Source organism: Procambarus clarkii, chromosome 47 (assembly GCF_040958095.1).
Source record: "Procambarus clarkii isolate CNS0578487 chromosome 47, FALCON_Pclarkii_2.0, whole genome shotgun sequence".
NCBI classification, from domain to species: Eukaryota; Metazoa; Arthropoda; class Malacostraca; order Decapoda; family Cambaridae; genus Procambarus; species Procambarus clarkii.
The window spans coordinates 4313918-4339657 of record NC_091196.1 but is presented as its reverse complement, the minus strand read 5'-3'; positions in this window follow the sequence as shown (position 1 = coordinate 4339657).

Here is a 25740-nt window from a genome sequence, read left to right as displayed (position 1 = left end):
AGGACACTACACACCCTGGAGGCTGGGTACACACACACCAGGACACTACTCACCCTGGAGGCTGGGTACACACACACCAGGACACTACACACCCTGGAAGCTGGGTACACACACACCAGGACACTACACACTCCGGAGGCTGGGTACACACACACTAGGACACTACACACCCCGGAGGCTGGGTACATACACACCAGGACACTACACACCTTGGAGGCTGGGGACACACTCACCAGAACAGTACACACCCTGGAGGCTGGGTACACACACACCAGGACACTACACACCCTGGAGGCTGGGTACACACACACCATGACACTACACACCCTAGAGGCTGGGTACACTCACACACCAGGACACTACACAACCTGGAGGCTGGGTACACACACACACCAGGACACTACACACCCTGGAGGCTGGGTACAAACACACCAGGACACTACACACCCGGGAGGCTGGGTACACACACACAACAGGACACTATACACCCTGGAGGCTGGTTACACACACACCATGACACTTTGCACCCTGGAGGTTGGGTACACACACACACCAGGATACTACACACCTTGGAGGCTGGGTACACACACACCAGGACACTACACACCCTGGAAACTGGGTACATACACACCAGGACACTTCACACCCTGGAGGCTGGGTACACACACACCAGGACACTAATCACCCTGGAGGCTGGGTACACACACACCAGGACACTACACACCCTGGAAGCTGGGTACACACACACCAGGACACTACACACTCCGGAGGCTGGGTACACACACACTAGGACACTACACACCCCGGAGGCTGGGTACATACACACCAGGACACTACACACCTTGGAGGCTGGGGACACACTCACCAGAACAGTACACACCTTGGAGGTTGGGTACACACACACCAGAACACTACACACCCTGGAGGCTGGGTACACACACACCATGACACTACACACCCCGGAGGCTGGGTACACACACACTAGGACACTACACATCCTGGAGGCTGGGTACACACACACACCAGGACACTACACACCTGGAGGCTGGGTACACACACACCAGGACACTACACACCCTGGAGGCTGGGTACACACACACAACAGGACACTATACACCCTGGAGGCTGGGTACACACACACCAGGACACTTTGCACCCTGGAGGTTGGGTACACACTCACCAGAACACTACACACCCTGGAGGCTGGGTACACACACACACCAGGACACTACACACCCTGGAGGCTGGGTACACACACACCAGGACACTACACACCCTGGAGGCTGGGTACACACACACACCAGGACACTACACACCCTGGAGGCTGGGTACACACACACCCTGGAGGCTGGGTACACACACACCAGGACACTACACACCCTGGAGGCTGGGTACACACACACACCAGGACACTACACACCCTGGAGGCTGGGTACACACACACACCAGGACACTACACACACTGGAGATTGGGTACACATACACACCAGGGCACTACACACCCTGGAGGCTGGGTACAAACACCAGGACACTACACACCCTGGAGTCTGCGTACACACACACACCAGGACACGACACACCCTGGAGGCTGGGTACACACACGCACACACCAGGACACTACACACCCTGGAGGCTGGGTACACACACACCAGGACACTACACGCCCTGGAGGCTGGGTACACACACACACCAGGACACGACACACCCTGGAGGCTGGGTACCCACACACACACACCAGGACACTACACACCCTGATGGCTGGGTACACACACACCAGGACACTACACGCCCTGGAGGCTGTGTACACACACACACCAGGACACTACACACCCTGGAGGCTGGGTACACACACACACCAGGACACTACACACCCTGGAGGCTGGGTACACACACACCAGGACACTACACGCCCTGGAGGCTGGGTACACACACACACCAGGACACGACACACCCTGGAGGCTGGGTACACACAAACCAGGACAATACACACCCTGGATGCTGGGTACACACACACCAGGACACTACAGACACTACACACCCTGGAGGCTGGGTACACACACACCAGGACACTACACACCCTGGAGGCTGGGTACACACACACCAGGACACTACTCACCCTGGAGGCTGGGTACACACACACCAGGACACTACACACCCTGGAAGCTGGGTACACACACACCAGGACACTACACACTCCGGAGGCTGGGTACACTCACACTAGGACACTACACACCCCGGAGGCTGGGTACATACACACCAGGACACTACACACCTTGGAGGCTGGGTACACACTCACCAGAACAGAACACACCCTGGAGGCTGGGTACACACACACCAGGACACTACACACCCTGGAGGCTGGGTACACACACACCATGACACTGCACACCCTGGAGGCTGGGTACACTCACACACCAGGACACTACACACCCTGGAGGCTGGGTACACACACACATCAGGACACTACACACCCTGGAGGCTGGGTACAAACACACCAGGACACTACACACCCGGGAGGCTGGGTACACACACACAACAGGACACTATACACCCTGGAGGCTGGGTACACACACACCAGGACACTACACACCTTGGAGGCTGGGTACACACACACCAGGACACTACACACCCTGGAAACTGGGTACATACACACCAGGACACTTCACACCCTGGAGGCTGGGTACACACACATCAGGACACTAATCACCCTGGAGGCTGGGTACACACACACCAGGACACTACACACCCTGGAAGCTGGGTACACACACACCAGGACACTACACACTCCGGAGGCTGGGTACACACACACTAGGACACTACACACCCCGGAGGCTGGGTACATACACACCAGGACACTACACACCTTGGAGGCTGGGGACACACTCACCAGAACAGTACACACCTTGGAGGTTGGGTACACACACACCAGAACACTACACACCCTGGAGGCTGGGTACACACACACCATGACACTACACACCCCGGAGGCTGGGTACACACACACTAGGACACTACACATCCTGGAGGCTGGGTACACACACACACCAGGACACTACACACCCTGGAGGCTGGGTACACACACACCAGGACACTACACACCCTGGAGGCTGGGTACACACCCACAACAGGACACTATACACCCTGGAGGCTGGGTACACACACACCAGGACACTTTGCACCCTGGAGGTTGGGTACACACACACCAGAACAGTACACACACCCTGGAGGCTGGGTACACACACACACCAGGACACTACACACCCTGGAGGCTGGGTACACACACACCAGGACACTACACACCCAGGAGGCTGGGTACACACACACACCAGGACACTACACACCCTGGAGGCTGGGTACACACACACCAGGACACTACACACCCTGGAGGCTGGGTACACACACACACACCAGGACACTACACACCCTGGAGGCTGGGTACACACACACACCAAGACACTACACACACTGGAGATTGGGTACACACACACACCAGGGCACTACACAACCTGGAGGCTGGGTACAAACACCAGGACACTACACACCCTGGAGTCTGCGTACACACACACACCAGGATACGACACACCCTGGAGGCTGGGTACACACACACACACACCAGGACACTACACACCCTGGAGGCTGGGTACACACACACCAGGACACTACATGCCCTGGAGGCTGGGTACACACACACACCAGGACACTACACACCCTGGAGGCTGGGTACACACACACACCAGGACACTACACACCCTGGAGGCTGCGTACACACACACCAGGACACTACACGCCCTGGAGGCTGGGTACACACACACACCAGGACACGACACACCCTGGAGGCTGGGTACACACAAACCAGGACAATACACACCCTGGATGCTGGGTACACACACACCAGGACACTACAGACACTACACACCCTGGAGGCTGGGTACACACACACCAGGACACTACACACCATGGAGGCTGGGTACACACACACCAGGACACTACTCACCCTGGAGGCTGGGTACACACACACCAGGACACTGCACACCCTGGAAGCTGGGTACACACACACCAGGACACTACACACTCCGGAGGCTGGGTACACTCACACTAGGACACTACACACCCCGGAGGCTGGGTACATACACACCAGGACACTACACACCTTGGAGGCTGGATACACACTCACCAGAACAGTGCACACCTTGGAGGTTGGGTACACACACACCAGAACACTACACACCCTGGAGGCTGGGTACACACACACCATGACACTACACACCCCGTAGGCTGGGTACACACACACTAGGACACTACACACCCTGGAGGCTGGGTACACACACACACCAGGACACTACACATCCTGGAGGCTGGGTACACACACACCACGACACTACACACGCTGGAGGCTGGGTACACACACACAACAGGACACTATACACCCTGGAGGCTGGGTACACACACACCAGGACACTTTGCACCCTGGAGGTTGGGTACACACACACCAGAACACTACACACCCTGGAGGCTGGGTACACACACACACCAGGACACTACACACCCTGGAGGCTGGGTACACACACACCAGGACACTACACACCCTGGAGGCTGGGTACACACACACACCAGGACACTACACACCCTGGAGGCTGGGTACACACACACCAGGACACTACACACCCTGGAGGCTGGGTACACACACACACCAGGACACTACACACCCTGGAGGCTGGGTACACACACACACCAGGACACTACACACACTGGAGATTGGGTACACACACACACACCAGGGCACTACACACCCTGGAGGCTGGGTACAAACACCAGGACACTACACACCCTGGAGTCTGGGTACACACACACACCAGGACACGACACACCCTGGAGGCTGGGTACACACACACACACACCAGGACACTACACACCCTGGTGGCTGGGTACACACACACCAGGACACTACACGCCCTGGAGGCTGTGTACACACACACACCAGGACACTACACACCCTGGAGGCTGGGTACACACACACACCAGGACACTACACACCCTGGAGGCAGGGTACACACACACCAGGACACTACACGCCCTGGAGGCTGGGTACACACACACACCAGGACACGACACACCCTGGAGGCTGGGTACACACAAACCAGGACAATACACACCGTGGATGCTGGGTACACACACACCAGGACACTACAGACACTACACACCCTGAAGGCTGGGTACACACACACCAGGACACTACACACCCTGGAGGCTGGGTACACACACACCAGGACACTACTCACCCTGGAGGCTGGGTACACACACACCAGGACACTACACACCCTGGAAGCTGGGTACACACACACACCAGGACACTACACACTCCGGAGGCTGGGTACACTCACACTAGGACACTACACACCCCGGAGGCTGGGTACATACACACCAGGACACTACACACCTTGGAGGCTGGGTACACACTCACCAGAACAGTACACACATTGGAGGTTGGGTACACACACACCAGAACACTACACACCCTGGAGGCTGGGTACACAAAACACCATGACACTACACACCCCGGAGGCTGGGTACACACACACTAGGACACTACACACCCTGGAGGCTGGGTACACACACACACCAGGACACTACACACCCTGGAGGCTGGGTACACACACACCAGGACACTACACACCCGGGAGGCTGGGTACACACATACAACAGGACACTATACACCCTGGAGGCTGGGTACACACACACCAGGACACTTTGCACCCTGGAGGTTGGGTACACACACACACCAGGATACTACACACCTTGGAGGCTGGGTACACACACACCAGGACACTACACACCCTGGAAATTGGGTACATACACACCAGGACACTTCACACCCTGGAGGCTGGGTACACACACACCAGGACACTAATCACCCTGGAGGCTGGGTACACACACACCAGGACACTACACACCCTGGAAGCTGGGTACACACACTCCAGGACACTACACACTCCGGAGGCTGGGTACACACACACTAGTACACTACACACCCCGGAGGCTGGGTACATACACACCAGGATACTACACACCTTGGAGGCTGGGGACACACTCACCAGAACAGTACACACCTTGGAGGTTGGGTACACACACACCAGAACACTACACACCCTGGTGGCTGGGTACACACACACCATGACACTACACACCCCGGAGGCTGGGTACACACACACTAGGACACTACACACCCTGGAGGCTGGATACACACACACACCAGGACACTACACACTCTGGAGGCTGGGTACACACACACCAGGACACTACACACCCTGGAGGCTGGGTACACACACACAACAGGACACTATACACCCTGGAGGCTGGGTACACACACACCAGAACACTACACACCCTGGAGGCTGGGTACACACACACCATGACACTACACACCCCGGAGGCTGGGTACACACACACTAGGACACTACACACCCTGGAGGCTGGGTACACACACACACCAGGACACTACACATCCTGGAGGCTGGGTACACACACACCAGGACACTACACACCCTGGAGGCTGGGTACACACACACAACAGGACACTATACACCCTGGAGGCTGGGTACACACACACCAGGACACTTTGCACCCTGGAGGTTGGGTACACACACACCAGAACACTACACACCCTGGAGGCTGGGTACACACACACACCAGGACACTACAAACCCTGGAGGCTAGGTACACACACACCAGGACACTACACACCCTGGAGGCTGGGTACACACACACACCAGGACACTACACAACCTGGAGGCTGGGTACACACACACCAGGACACTACACACCCTGGAGGCTGGGTACACACACACACTAGGACACTACACACCCTGGAGGCTGGGTACACACACACACCAGGACACTACACACACTGGAGATTGGGTACACACACACACCAAGGCACTACACACCCTGGAGGCTGGGTACAAACACCAGGACACTACACACCCTGGAGTATGGGTACACACACACACCAGGACACGACACACCCTGGAGGCTGGGTACACACACACACACACCATTACACTACACACCCTGGTGGCTGGGTACACACACACCAGGACACTACACGCCCTGGAGGCTGTGTACTCACACACACCAGGACACTACACACCCTGGAGGCTGGGTAAACACACACACCAGGACACTACACACCCTGGAGGCTGTGTACACACACACCAGGACACTACACGTCCTGGAGGCTGGGTACACACACACACCAGGACACGACACACCCTGGAGGCTGGGTACACACAAACCAGGACAATACACACCCTGGATGCTGGGTACACACACACCAGGACACTACAGACACTACACACCCTGGAGGCTGGGTACACACACACCAGGACACTACACACCCTGGAGGCTGGGTACACACACACCAGGACACTACTCACCCTGGAGGCTGGGTACACACACACCAGGACACTACACACCCTGGAAGCTGGGTACACACACACCAGGACACTACACACTCCGGAGGCTGGGTACACACACACTAGGACACTACACACCCCGGAGGCTGGGTACATACACACCAGGACACTACACACCTTGGAGGCTGGGGACACACTCACCAGAACAGTACACACCCTGGAGGCTGGGTACACACACACCAGGACACTACACACCCTGGAGGCTGGGTACACACACACCATGACACTACACACCCTAGAGGCTGGGTACACTCACACACCAGGACACTACACAACCTGGAGGCTGGGTACACACACACACCAGGACACTACACACCCTGGAGGCTGGGTACAAACACACCAGGACACTACACACCCGGGAGGCTGGGTACACACACACAACAGGACACTATACACCCTGGAGGCTGGTTACACACACACCATGACACTTTGCACCCTGGAGGTTGGGTACACACACACACCAGGATACTACACACCTTGGAGGCTGGGTACACACACACCAGGACACTACACACCCTGGAAACTGGGTACATACACACCAGGACACTTCACACCCTGGAGGCTGGGTACACACACACCAGGACACTAATCACCCTGGAGGCTGGGTACACACACACCAGGACACTACACACCCTGGAAGCTGGGTACACACACACCAGGACACTACACACTCCGGAGGCTGGGTACACACACACTAGGACACTACACACCCCGGAGGCTGGGTACATACACACCAGGACACTACACACCTTGGAGGCTGGGGACACACTCACCAGAACAGTACACACCTTGGAGGTTGGGTACACACACACCAGAACACTACACACCCTGGAGGCTGGGTACACACACACCATGACACTACACACCCCGGAGGCTGGGTACACACACACTAGGACACTACACATCCTGGAGGCTGGGTACACACACACACCAGGACACTACACACCTGGAGGCTGGGTACACACACACCAGGACACTACACACCCTGGAGGCTGGGTACACACACACAACAGGACACTATACACCCTGGAGGCTGGGTACACACACACCAGGACACTTTGCACCCTGGAGGTTGGGTACACACTCACCAGAACACTACACACCCTGGAGGCTGGGTACACACACACACCAGGACACTACACACCCTGGAGGCTGGGTACACACACACCAGGACACTACACACCCTGGAGGCTGGGTACACACACACACCAGGACACTACACACCCTGGAGGCTGGGTACACACACACCCTGGAGGCTGGGTACACACACACCAGGACACTACACACCCTGGAGGCTGGGTACACACACACACCAGGACACTACACACCCTGGAGGCTGGGTACACACACACACCAGGACACTACACACACTGGAGATTGGGTACACATACACACCAGGGCACTACACACCCTGGAGGCTGGGTACAAACACCAGGACACTACACACCCTGGAGTCTGCGTACACACACACACCAGGACACGACACACCCTGGAGGCTGGGTACACACACGCACACACCAGGACACTACACACCCTGGAGGCTGGGTACACACACACCAGGACACTACACGCCCTGGAGGCTGGGTACACACACACACCAGGACACGACACACCCTGGAGGCTGGGTACACACAAACCAGGACAATACACACCCTGGATGCTGGGTACACACACACCAGGACACTACAGACACTACACACCCTGGATTCTGGGTACACACACACACCAGGACACTACACACCCTGGAGGCTGGGCACACACACACCAGGACACTACACGCCCTGGAGGCTGGGTACACACACACACCAGGACACGACACACCCTGGAGGCTGGGTACACACTCACCAGAACAGTACACACCTTGGAGGTTGGGTACACACACACACCAGGACACTACACACCCTGGAGGCTGTGTACACACACACACCAGGACACTACACACCCTGGAGGCTGGGTACACACACACACCAGGACACTACACACCCTGGAGGCTGGGTACACACACACCAGGACACTACACACCCCGGAGGCTGGGTACATACACACCAGGACACTACACACCTTGGAGGCTGGGGACACACTCACCAGAACAGTACACACCTTGGAGGTTGGGTACACACACACCCGAACACTACACACCCTGGTGGCTGGGTACACACACACCATGACACTACACACCCCGGAGGCTGGGTACACACACACTAGGACACTACACACCCTGGAGGCTGGGTACACACACACACCAGGACACTACACACTCTGGAGGCTGGGTACACACACACCAGGACACTACACACCCTGGAGGCTGGGTACACACACACAACAGGACACTATACACCCTGGAGGCTGGGTACACCCACACCAGAACACTACACACCCTGGAGGCTGGGTACACACACACCATGACACTACACACCCCGGAGGCTGGGTACACACACACATTAGGACACTACACACCCTGGAGGCTGGGTACACACACACACCAGGACACTACACATCCTGGAGGCTGGGTACACACACACCAGGACACTACACACCCTGGAGGCTGGGTACACACACACAACAGGACACTATACACCCTGGAGGCTGGGTACACACACACCAGGACACTTTGCACCCTGGAGGTTGGGTATACACACACCAGAACACTACACACCCTGGAGGCTGGGTACACACACACACCAGGACACTACACACCCTGGAGGCTGGGTACACACACACCAGGACACTACACACCCTGGAGGCTGGGTACACACACACACCAGGACACTACACACCCTGGAGGCTGGGTACACACACACCAGGACACTACACACCCTGGAGGCTGGGTACACACACACACTAGGACACTACACACCCTGGAGGCTGGGCACACACACACACCAGGACACTACACACACTGGAGATTGGGTACACACACACACCAGGGCACTACACACCCTGGAGGCTGGGTACAAACACCAGGACACTACACACCCTGGAGTCTGGGTACACACACACACCAGGACACGACACACCCTGGAGGCTGGGTACACACACACACACACCATTACACTACACACCCTGGTGGCTGGGTACACACACACCAGGACACTACACGCCCTGGAGGCTGTGTACACACACACACCAGGACACTACACACCCTGGAGGCTGGGTACACACACACACCAGGACACTACACACCCTGGAGGCTGGGTACACACACACCAGGACACTACACGCCCTGGAGGCTGGGTACACACACACACCAGGACACGACACACCCTGGAGGCTGGGTACACACAAACCAGGACAATACACACCCTGGATGCTGGGTACACACACACCAGGACACTACAGACACTACACACCCTGGAGGCTGGGTACACACACACCAGTACACTACACACCCTGGAGGCTGGGTACACACACACCAGGACACTACTCACCCTGGAGGCTGGGTACACACACACCAGGACACTACACACCCTGGAAGCTGGGAACACACACACCAGGACACTACACACTCCGGAGGCTGGGTACACTCACACTAGGACACTACACACCCAGGAGGCTGGGTACATACACACCAGGACACTACACACCTTGGAGGCTGGGTACACACTCACCAGAACAGTACACACCCTGGAGGCTGGGTACACACACACCAGGACACTACACACCCTGGAGGCTGTGTACACACACACCATGACACTACACACCCTGGAGGCTGGGTACACTCACACACCAGGACACTACACACCCTGGAGGCTGGGTACACACACACACCAGGACACTACACACCCTGGAGGCTGGGTACAAACACACCAGGACACTACACACCCGGGAGGCTGGGTACACACACACAACAGGACACTATACACCCTGGAGGCTGGGTACACACACACCATGACACTTTGCACCCTGGAGGTTGGGTACACACACACACCAGGATACTACACACCTTGGAGGCTGGGTACACACACACACCAGGACACTACACCCCCTGGAAACTGGGTACATACACACCAGGACACTTCACACCCTGGAGGCTGGGTACACACACACAAGGACACTAATCACCCTGGAGGCTGGGTACACAAACACCAGGACACTACACACCCTGGAAGCTGGGTACACACACACCAGGACACTACACACTCCGGAGGCTGGGTACACACACACTAGGACACTACACACCCCGGAGGCTGGGTACATACACACCAGGACACTACACACCTTGGAGGCTGGGGACACACTCACCAGAACAGTACACACCTTGGAGGTTGGGTACACACACACCTGAACACTACACACCCTGGAGGCTGGGTACACACACACCATGACACTACACACCCCGGAGGCTGGGTACACACACACTAGGACACTACACATCCTGGAGGCTGGGTACACACACACACCAGGACACTACATACCCTGGAGGCTGGGTAAACACACACCAGGACACTACACACCCTGGAGGCTGGGTACACACCCACAACAGGACACTATACACCCTGGAGGCTGGGTACACACACACCAGGACACTTTGCACCCTGGAGGTTGGGTACACACTCACCAGAACACTACACACCCTGGAGGCTGGGTACACACACACACCAGGACACTACACACCCTGGAGGCTGGGTACACACACACCAGGACACTACACACCCTGGAGGCTGGGTACACACACACACTAGGACACTACGCACCCTGGAGGCTGGGTACACACACACCAGGACACTACACACCCTGGAGGCTGGGTACACACAAACACCAGGACACTACACACCCTGGAGGCTGGGTACACACACACACCAGGACACTACACACACTGGAGATTGGGTACACACACACACCAGGGCACTACACACCCTGGAGGCTGGGTACAAACACCAGGACACTACACACCCTGGAGTCTGCGTACACACACACACCAGGACACGACACACCCTGGAGGCTGGGTACACACACACACACACCAGGACACTACACACCCTGGAGGCTGGGTACACACACACCAGGACACTACACGCCCTGGAGGCTGGGTACACACACACACCAGGACACTACACACCCTGGAGGCTGGGTACACACACACACCAGGACACTACACACCCTGGAGGCTGGGTACACACACACCAGGACACTACACGCCCTGGAGGCTGGGTACACACACACCAGGACACTGCACACCTTTGAAGCTGGGTACACACACACCAGGACACTACACACTCCGGAGGCTGGGTACACTCACACTAGGACACTACACACCCCGGAGGCTGGGTACATACACACCAGGACACTACACACCTTGGAGGCTGGGTACACACTCACCAGAACAGTACACACCTTGGAGGTTGGGTACACACACACCAGAACACTACACACCCTGGAGGCTGGGTACACACACACAATGACACTACACACCCCGGAGGCTGGGTACACACACACTAGGACACTACACACCCTGGAGGCTGGGTACACACACACACCAGGACACTACACATCCTGGAGGCTGGGTACACACACACCAGGACACTACACACGCTGGAGGCTGGGTACACACACACAACAGGACACTATACACCCTGGAGGCTGGGTACACACACACCAGGACACTTTGCACCCTGGAGGTTGGGTACACACACACCAGAACACTACACACCCTGGAGGCTGGGTACACACACACACCAGGACACTACACACCCTGGAGGCTGGGTACACACACACCAGGACACTACACACCCTGGAGGCTGGGTACACACACACACCAGGACACTACACACCCTGGAGGCTGGGTACACACACACCAGGACACTACACACCCTGGAGGCTGGGTACACACACACACCAGGACACTACACACCCTGGAGGCTGGGTACACACACACACCAGGACACTACACACACTGGAGATTGGGTACACACACACACCAGGGCACTACACACCCTGGAGGCTGGGTACAAACACCAGGACACTACACACCCTGGAGTCTGGGTACACACACACACCAGGACACGACACACCCTGGAGGCTGGGTACACACACACACACACCAGGACACTACACACCCTGGTGGCTGGGTACACACACACCAGGACACTACACGCCCTGGAGACTGTGTAGACACACACACCAGGACACTACACACCCTGGAGGCTGGGTACACACACACACCAGGACACTACACACCCTGGAGGCTGGGCACACACACACCAGGACACTACACGCCCTGGAGGCTGGGTACACACACACACCAGGACACGACACACCCTGGAGGCTGGGTACACACAAACCAGGACAATACACACCCTGGATGCTGGGTACACACACACCAGGACACTACAGACACTACACACCCTGGAGGCTGGGTACACACACACCAGGACACTACACACCCTGGAGGCGGGGTACACACACACCAGGACACTACTCACCCTGGAGGCTGGGTACACACACACCAGGACACTACACACCCTGGAAGCTGGGTACACACACACACCAGGACACTACACACTCCGGAGGCTGGGTACACTCACACTAGGACACTACACACCCCGGAGGCTGGGTACATACACACCAGGACACTACACACCTTGTAGGCTGGGTACACACTCACCAGAACAGTACACACCTTGGAGGTTGGGTACACACACACCAGAACACTACACACCCTGGAGGCTGGGTACACACACACCATGACACTGCACACCCCGGAGGCTGGGTACACACACACTAGGACACTACACACCCTGGAGGCTGGGTACACACACACACCAGGACACTACACACCCTGGAGGCTGGGTACACACACACCAGGACACTACACACCCGGGAGGCTGGGTACACACACACAACAGGACACTATACACCCTGGAGGCTGGGTACACACACACCAGGACACTTTGCACCCTGGAGGTTGGGTACACACACACACCAGGATACTACACACCTTGGAGGCTGGGTACACACAAACCAGGACACTACACACCCTGGAAACTGGGTACATACACACCAGGACACTTCACACGCTGGAGGCTGGGTACACACACACCAGGACACTAATCACCCTGGAGGCTGGGTACACACACACCAGGACACTACACACCCTGGAAGCTGGGTACACACACACCAGGACACTACACACTCCGGAGGCTGGGTACACACACACTAGGACACTACACACCCCGGAGGCTGGGTACATACACCCCAGGACGCTACACACCTTGGAGGCTGGGGACACACTCACCAGAACAGTACACACCTTGGAGGTTGGGTACACACACACCAGAACACTACACACCCTGGAGACTGGGTACACACACACCATGACACTACACACCCCGGAGGCTGGGTACACACACACACCAGGACACTACACACCCTGGAGGCTGGGCACACACACACCAGGACACTACACGCCCTGGAGGCTGGGTACACACACACACCAGGACACGACACACCCTGGAGGCTGGGTACACACAAACCAGGACAATACACACCCTGGATGCTGGGTACACACACACCAGGACACTACAGACACTACACACCCTGGAGGCTGGGTACACACACACCAGGACACTACACACCCTGGAGGCTGGGTACACACAAACCAGGACAATACACACCCAGGATGCTGGGTACACACACACCAGGACACTACAGACACTACACACCCTGGAGGCTGGGTACACACACACCAGGACACTACACACCCTGGAGGCTAGGTACACACACACCAGGACACTACTCACCCTGGAGGCTGGGTACACTCACACCAGGACACTACACACCCTGGAAGCTGGGTACACACACACACCAGGACACTACACACTCCGGAGGCTGGGTACACTCACACTAGGACACTACACACCCCGGAGGCTGGGTACATACACACCAGGACACTACACACCTTGGAGGCTGGGTACACACTCACCAGAACAGTACACACCTTGGAGGTTGGGAACACACACACCAGAACACTACACACCCTGGAGGCTGGGTACACACACACCATGACACTGCACACCCCGGAGGCTGGGTACACACACACTAGGACACTACACACCCTGGAGGCTGGGTACACACACACACCAGGACACTACACACCCTGGAGGCTGGGTACACACACACCAGGACACTACACACCCGGGAGGCTGGGTACACACACACAACAGGACACTATACACCCTGGAGGCTGGGTACACACACACCAGGACACTTTGCTCCCTGGAGGTTGGGTACACACACACACCAGGATACTACACACCTTGGAGGCTGGGTACACACAAACCAGGACACTACACACCCTGGAAACTGGGTACATACACACCAGGACACTTCACACGCTGGAGGCTGGGTACACACACACCAGGACACTAATCACCCTGGAGGCTGGGTACACACACACCAGGACACTACACACCCTGGAAGCTGGGTACACACACACCAGGACACTACACACTCCGGAGGCTGGGTACACACACACTAGGACACTACACACCCCGGAGGCTGGGTACATACACACCAGGACACTACACACCTTGGAGGCTGGGGACACACTCACCAGAGCAGTACACACCTTGGAGGTTGGGTACACACACACCAGGACACAACACACCCTGGAGGCTGGGTACACACACACACCAGGACACTACACACACTGGAGATTGGGTACACACACACACCAGGGCACTACACACCCTGGAGGCTGGGTACAAACACCAGGACACTACACACCCTGGAGGCTGGGTACACACACACCAGGACACTACACACCCGGGAGGCTGGGTACACACACACAACAGGACACTATACACCCTGGAGGCTGGGTACACACACACCAGGACACTTTTCACCCTGGAGGTTGGGTACACACACACAGCAGGATACTACACACCTTGGAGGCTGGGTACACACAAACCAGGACACTACACACCCCGGAAACTGGGTACATACACACCAGGACACTTCACACGCTGGAGGCTGGGTACACACACACCAGGACACTAATCACCCTGGAGGCTGGGTACACACACACCAGGACACTACACACCCTGGAAGCTGGGTACACACACACCAGGACACTACACACTCCGAAGGCTGGGTACACACACACTAGGACACTACACACCCCGGAGGCTGGGTACATACACACCTGGACACTACACACCTTGGAGGCTGGGGACACACTCACCAGAACAGTACACACCTTGGAGGTTGGGTACACACACACCAGAACACTACACACCCTGGAGACTGGGTACACACACACCATGACACTACACACCCCGGAGGCTGGGTACACACACACACCAGGACACTACACACCCTGGATGCTGGGTACACACACACACCAGGACACTACACACTCTGGAGGCTGGGTACACACACACCAGGACACTACACACCCTGGAGGCTGGGTACACACACACAACAGGACACTATACACCCTGGAGGCTGGGTACACACACACAAGGACACTTTGCACCCTGGAGGTTGGGTACACACACACCAGAACACTACACACCCTGGAGGCTGGGTACACACACACACACCAGGACACTACACACCCTGGAGGCTGGGTACACACACACCAGGACACTACACACCCTGGAGGCTGGGTACACACACACACCAGGACACTACACACCCTGGAGGCTGGGTACACACACACACCAGGACACTACACACACTGGAGATTGGGTACACACACACACCAGGGACCTACACACCCTGGAGGCTGGGTACAAACACCAGGACACTACACACCCTGGAGTCTGGGTACACACACACACCAGGACACGACACACCCTGGAGGCTGGGTACACACACACACACCAGGACACTACACACACTGGAGATTGGGTACACACACACCAGGACACTATACGCCCTGCAGGCTGGGTACACACACACACCAGGACACTACACACCCTGGAGGCTGGGTACACACACACCAGGACACTACACACCCTGGAGGCTGGGTACACACACACCAGGCCACTACTCACCCTGGAGGCTGGGTACACACACACCAGGACACTACACACCCTGGAAGCTGGGTACACACACACCAGGACACTACACACTTCGGAGGCTGGGTACACACACACTAGGACACTACACACCCCGGAGGCTGGGTACATACACACCAGGACACTACACACCTTGGAGGCTGGGTACACACTCACCAGAACAGTACACACCTTGGAGGTTGGGTACACACACACCAGAACACTACACACCCTGGAGGCTGGGTACACACACACCATGACACTACACACCCCGGAGGCTGGGTACACACACACACTAGGACACTACACACCCTGGAGGCTGGGTACACACACACACCAGGACACTACACACCCTGGAGGCTGGGTACACACACACCAGGACACTACACACCTTGGAGGCTGGGTACACACACACAACAGGACACTATACACCCTGGAGGCTGGGTACACACACACACCAGGACAATTTGCACCCTGGAGGTTGGGTACACACACACACTAGGATACTACACACCTTGGAGGCTGGGTACACACACACCAGGACACTACACACCCTGGAAACTGGTTACATACACCAGGACACTACACACCCTGGAGGCTGCGTGCACACACCAGGACACTACACACCCTGGAGGCTGGGTACACGCACACCAAGACACTTTAAACCCCAGAGGCTGGGTACACACAAATCAGGACACTATACACCCTGGAGGCTGGGTACACACACACCAGGACACAACACACCCTGGAGGCTGGGTACACACACACACCAGGACACTACACACACTGGAGATTGGGTACACACACACACCAGGGCACTACACACCCTGGAGGCTGGGTACAAACACCAGGACACTACACACCCTGAAGGCTGGGTACACACACACACCAGGACACGACACACCCTGGAGGCTGAATACACACACACACACCAGGACACTACACACCCTGGAGGCTGGGTACACACACACCAGGACACTACACGCCCTGGAGGCTGGGTACACACACACACCAGGACACTACACACCCTGGAGGCTGGGTACACACACACACCAGGACACTACACACCCTGGAGGCTGGGTACACACACACCAGGACACTACACGCCCTGGAGGCTGGGTACACACACACACCAGGACACGACACACCCTGGAGGCTGGGTACACACAAACCAGGACAATACACACCCTGGATGCTGGGTACACACACACCAGGACACTACACACCCTGGAGGCTGGGTACACGCACACCAAGACACTTTAAACCCAGGAGGCTGGGTACACACAAATCAGGACACTATACACCCTGAAGGCTGGGTTCACACACATCAGTACACTACACACCCCTGAGGCTGGGTACACACACATCAGGACACTATACACCCTGAAGGCTGGGTACACACACATCAGTACACTACACACCCCTGAGGCTGGGTACACACACATCAGGACACTATACACCCTAGAGGCTGGGTACACAAACTAGGACACTACACACCCTGGAGGCTGGGTACACACACACACCAGGACACTACACACCCTGGAGGCTGGGTACACACACACACCAGGACACTACATACCCTGAAGGCTGGGTACAAACCCACACTGGGACACTACACACCCTGGGGGCTGGGTACACACACACAAACCAGGACACTACACACCCTGGAGGCTGGGTACACACACACCAGGACGCTACACACCCTATAGGCTGGGTACACACACACCATTACACTACACACCCCGGAGGCTGGGTACACACACATCAGGACACTATACACCCTGGAGGCTGGGTACACACACACCAGGACACTACACACCCCAGAGGCTGGGTACACACACACCAGGACACTACACACCCTGGAGGTTGGGTACACACACACCAGGACACTACACACCCTGGAGGCTGGGTACAAGCACCAGGACACTACACACCCTGGAGGCTGGGTACACACACACCAGGACACTACACGCCCTGGAGGCTGGGTACACACACACACCAGGACACTACACACCCTGGAAGCTGGGTACACACACACACCAGGACACTACACACTCCGGAGGCTGGGTACACTCACACTAGGACACTACACACCCCGGAGGCTGGGTACATACACACCAGGACACTACACACCTTGTAGGCTGGGTACACACTCACCAGAACAGTACACACCTTGGAGGTTGGGTACACACACACCAGAACACTACACACCCTGGAGGCTGGGTACACACACACCATGACACTGCACTCCCCGGAGGCTGGGTACACACACACTAGGACACTACACACCCTGGAGGCTGGGTACACACACACACCAGGACACTACACACCCTGGAGGCTGGGTACACACACACCAGGACACTACACACCCGGGAGGCTGGGTACACACACACAACAGGACACTATACACCCTGGAGGCTGGGTACACACACACCAGGACACTTTGCACCCTGGAGGTTGGGTACACACACACACCAGGATACTACACACCTTGGAGGCTGGGTACACACAAACCAGGACACTACACACCCTGGAAACTGGGTACATACACACCAGGACACTTCACACGCTGGAGGCTGGGTACACACACACCAGGACACTAATCACCCTGGAGGCTGGGTACACACACACCAGGACACTACACACCCTGGAAGCTGGGTACACACACACCAGGACACTACACACTCCGGAGGCTGGGTACACACACACTAGGACACTACACACCCCGGAGGCTGGGTACATACACACCAGGACGCTACACACCTTGGAGGCTGGGGACACACTCACCAGAACAGTACACACCTTGGAGGTTGGGTACACACACACCAGAACACTACACACCCTGGAGACTGGGTACACACACACCATGACACTACACACCCCGGAGGCTGGGTACACACACACACCAGGACACTACACACCCTGGAGGCTGGGCACACACACACCAGGACACTACACGCCCTGGAGGCTGGGTACACACACACACCAGGACACGACACACCCTGGAGGCTGGGTACACACAAACCAGGACAATACACACCCTGGATGCTGGGTACACACACACCAGGACACTACAGACACTACACACCCTGGAGGCTGGGTACACACACACCAGGACACTACACACCCTGGAGGCTGGGTACACACAAACCAGGACAATACACACCCTGGATGCTGGGTACACACACACCAGGACACTACAGACACTACACACCCTGGAGGCTGGGTACACACACACCAGGACACTACACACCCTGGAGGCTGGGTACACACACACCAGGACACTACACACCCTGGAGGCTGGGTACACACAAACCAGGACAATACACACCCTGGAGGCTGGGTACACACACACCAGGACACTACACACCCTGGAGGCTGGGTACACACAAACCAGGACAATACACACCCTGGATGCTGGGTACACACACACCAGGACACTACAGACACTACACACCCTGGAGGCTGGGTACACACACACCAGGACACTACACACCCTGGAGGCTGGGTACACACACACCAGGACACTACTCACCCTGGAGGCTGGGTACACTCACACCAGGACACTACACACCCTGGAAGCTGGGTACACACACACACCAGGACACTACACACTCCGGAGGCTGGGTACACTCACACTAGGACACTACACACCCCGGAGGCTGGGTACATACACACCAGGACACTACACACCTTGGAGGCTGGGTACACACTCACCAGAACAGTACACACCTTGGAGGTTGGGTACACACACACCAGAACACTACACACCCTGGTGGCTGGGTACACACACACCATGACACTGCACACCCCGGAGGCTGGGTACACACACACTAGGACACTACACACCCTGGAGGCTGGGTACACACACACACCAGGACACTACACACCCTGGAGGCTGGGTACACACACACCAGGACACTACACACCCGGGAGGCTGGGTACACACACACAACAGGACACTATACACCCTGGAGGCTGGGTACACACACACCAGGACACTTTGCACCCTGGAGGTTGGGTACACACACACACCAGGATACTACACACCTTGGAGGCTGGGTACACACAAACCAGGACACTACACACCCTGGAAACTGGGTACATACACACCAGGACACTTCACACGCTGGAGGCTGGGTACACACACACCAGGACACTAATCACCCTGGAGGCTGGGTACACACACACCAGGACACTACACACCCTGGAAGCTGGGAACACACACACCAGGACACTACACACTCCGGAGGCTGGGTACACACACACTAGGACACTACACACCCCGGAGGCTGGGTACATACACACCAGGACACTACACACCTTGGAGGCTGGGGACACACTCACCAGAACAGTACACACCTTGGAGGTTGGGTACACACACACCAGGACACAACACACCCTGGAGGCTGGGTACACACACACACCAGGACACTACACACACTGGAGATTGGGTACACACACACACCAGGGCACTACACACCCTGGAGGCTGGGTACAAACACCAGGACACTACACACCCTGGAGGCTGGGTACACACACACCAGGACACTACACACCCGGGAGGCTGGGTACACACACACAACAGGACACTATACACCCTGGAGGCTGGGTACACACACACCAGGACACTTTGCACCCTGGAGGTTGGGTACACACACACACCAGGATACTACACACCTTGGAGGCTGGGTACACACAAACCAGGACACTACACACCCCGGAAACTGGGTACATACACACCAGGACACTTCACACGCTGGAGGCTGGGTACACACACACCAGGACACAAATCACCCTGGAGGCTGGGTACACACACACCAGGACACTACACACCCTGGAAGCTGGGTACACACACACCAGGACACTACACACTCCGGAGGCTGGGTACACACACACTAGGACACTACACACCCCGGAGGCTGGGTACATACACACCAGGACACTACACACCTTGGAGGCTGGGGACACACTCACCAGAACAGTACACACCTTGGAGGTTGGGTACACACACACCAGAACACTACACACCCTGGAGGCTGGGTACACACACACCATGACACTACACACCCCGGAGGCTGGGTACACACACACACTAGGACACTACACACCCTGGAGGCTGGGTACACACACACACCAGGACACTACACACCCTGGAGGCTGGGTACACACACACCAGGACACTACACACCTTGGAGGCTGGGTACACACACACAACAGGACACTATACACCCTGGAGGCTGGGTACACACACACACCAGGACAATTTGCACCCTGGAGGTTGGGTACACACACACACTAGGATACTACACACCTTGGAGGCTGGGTACACACACACCAGGACACTACACACCCTGGAAACTGGTTACATACACCAGGACACTACACACCCTGGAGGCTGCGTGCACACACCAGGACACTACACACCCTGGAGGCTGGGTACACGCACACCAAGACACTTTAAACCCCAGAGGCTGGGTACACACAAATCAGGACACTATACACCCTGGAGGCTGGGTACACACACACCAGGACACAACACACCCTGGAGGCTGGGTACACACACACACCAGGACACTACACACACTGGAGATTGGGTACACACACACACCAGGGCACTACACACCCTGGAGGCTGGGTACAAACACCAGGACACTACACACCCTGAAGGCTGGGTACACACACACACCAGGACACGACACACCCTGGAGGCTGAATACACACACACACACCAGGACACTACACACCCTGGAGGCTGGGTACACACACACCAGGACACTACACGCCCTGGAGGCTGGGTACACACACACACCAGGACACTACACACCCTGGAGGCTGGGTACACACACACACCAGGACACTACACACCCTGGAGGCTGGGCACACACACACCAGGACACTACACGCCCTGGAGGCTGGGTACACACACACACCAGGACACGACACACCCTGGAGGCTGGGTACACACAAACCAGGACACTACACACCCCAGAGGCTGGGTACACACACACCAGGACACTACACACCCTGGAGGTTGGGTACACACACACCAGGACACTACACACCCTGGAGGCTGGGTACAAGCACCAGGACACTACACACCCTGGAGGCTGGGTACACACACACCAGGACACTACACACCCCAGAGGCTGGGTACACACACACACCAGGACACTACACACACTGGAGATTGGGTACACACACACACCAGGGCACTACACACCCTGGAGGCTGGGTACAAACACCAGGACACTACACACCCTGAAGGCTGGGTACACACACACACCAGGACACGACACACCCTGGAGGCTGAATACACACACACACACCAGGACACTACACACCCTGGAGGCTGGGAACACACACACCAGGACACTACACGCCCTGGAGGCTGGGTACACACACACACCAGGACACTACACACCCTGGAGGCTGGGTACACACACACACCAGGACACTACACACCCTGGAGGCTGGGCACACACACACCAGGACACTACACGCCCTGGAGGCTGGGTACACACACACACCAGGACACGACACACCCTGGAGGCTGGGTACACACAAACCAGGACACTACACACCCCAGAGGCTGGGTACACACACACCAGGACACTACACACCCTGGAGGCTGGGTACACACACACCATTACACTACACACCCCGGAGGCTGGGTACACACACATCAGGACACTATACACCCTGGAGGCTGGGTACACACACACCAGGACACTACACACCCCAGAGGCTGGGTACACACACACCAGGACACTACACACCCTGGAGGTTGGGTACACACACACCAGGACACTACACACCCTGGAGGCTGGGTACAAGCACCAGGACACTACACACCCTGGAGGCTGGGTACACACACACCAGGACACTACACACCCTGGAAACTGGGTACATACACACCAGGACACTTCACACGCTGGAGGCTGGGTACACACACACCAGGACACTAATCACCCTGGAGGCTGGGTACACACACACCAGGACACTACACACCCTGGAAGCTGGGTACACACACACCAGGACACTACACACTCCGGAGGCTGGGTACACACACACTAGGACACTAAACACCCCGGAGGCTGGGTACATACACACCAGGACGCTACACACCTTGGAGGCTGGGGACACACTCACCAGAACAGTACACACCTTGGAGGTTGGGTACACACACACCAGAACACTACACACCCTGGAGACTGGGTACACACACACCATGACACTACACACCCCGGAGGCTGGGTACACACACACACCAGGACACTACACACCCTGGAGGCTGGGCACACACACACCAGGACACTACACGCCCTGGAGGCTGGGTACACACACACACCAGGACACGACACACCCTGGAGGCTGGGTACACACAAACCAGGACAATACACACCCTGGATGCTGGGTACACACACACCAGGACACTACAGACACTACACACCCTGGAGGCTGGGTACACACACACCAGGACACTACACACCCTGGAGGCTGGGTACACACAAACCAGGACAATACACACCCTGGATGCTGGGTACACACACACCAGGACACTACAGACACTACACACCCTGGAGGCTGGGTACACACACACCAGGACACTACACACCCTGGAGGCTGGGTACACACACACCAGGACACTACTCACCCTGGAGGCTGGGTACACTCACACCAGGACACTACACACCCTGGAAGCTGGGTACACACACACACCAGGACACTACACACTCCGGAGGCTGGGTACACTCACACTAGGACACTACACACCCCGGAGGCTGGGTACATACACACCAGGACACTACACACCTTGGAGGCTGGGTACACACTCACCAGAACAGTACACACCTTGGAGGTTGGGTACACACACACCAGAACACTACACACCCTGGAGGCTGGGTACACACACACCATGACACTGCACACCCCGGAGGCTGGGTACACACACACTAGGACACTACACACCCTGGAGGCTGGGTACACACACACACCAGGACACTACACACCCTGGAGGCTGGGTACACACACACCAGGACACTACACACCCGGGAGGCTGGGTACACACACACAACAGGACACTATACACCCTGGAGGCTGGGTACACACACACCAGGACACTTTGCACCCTGGAGGTTGGGTACACACACACACCAGGATACTACACACCTTGGAGGCTGGGTACACACAAACCAGGACACTACACACCCTGGAAACTGGGTACATACACACCAGGACACTTCACACGCTGGAGGCTGGGTACA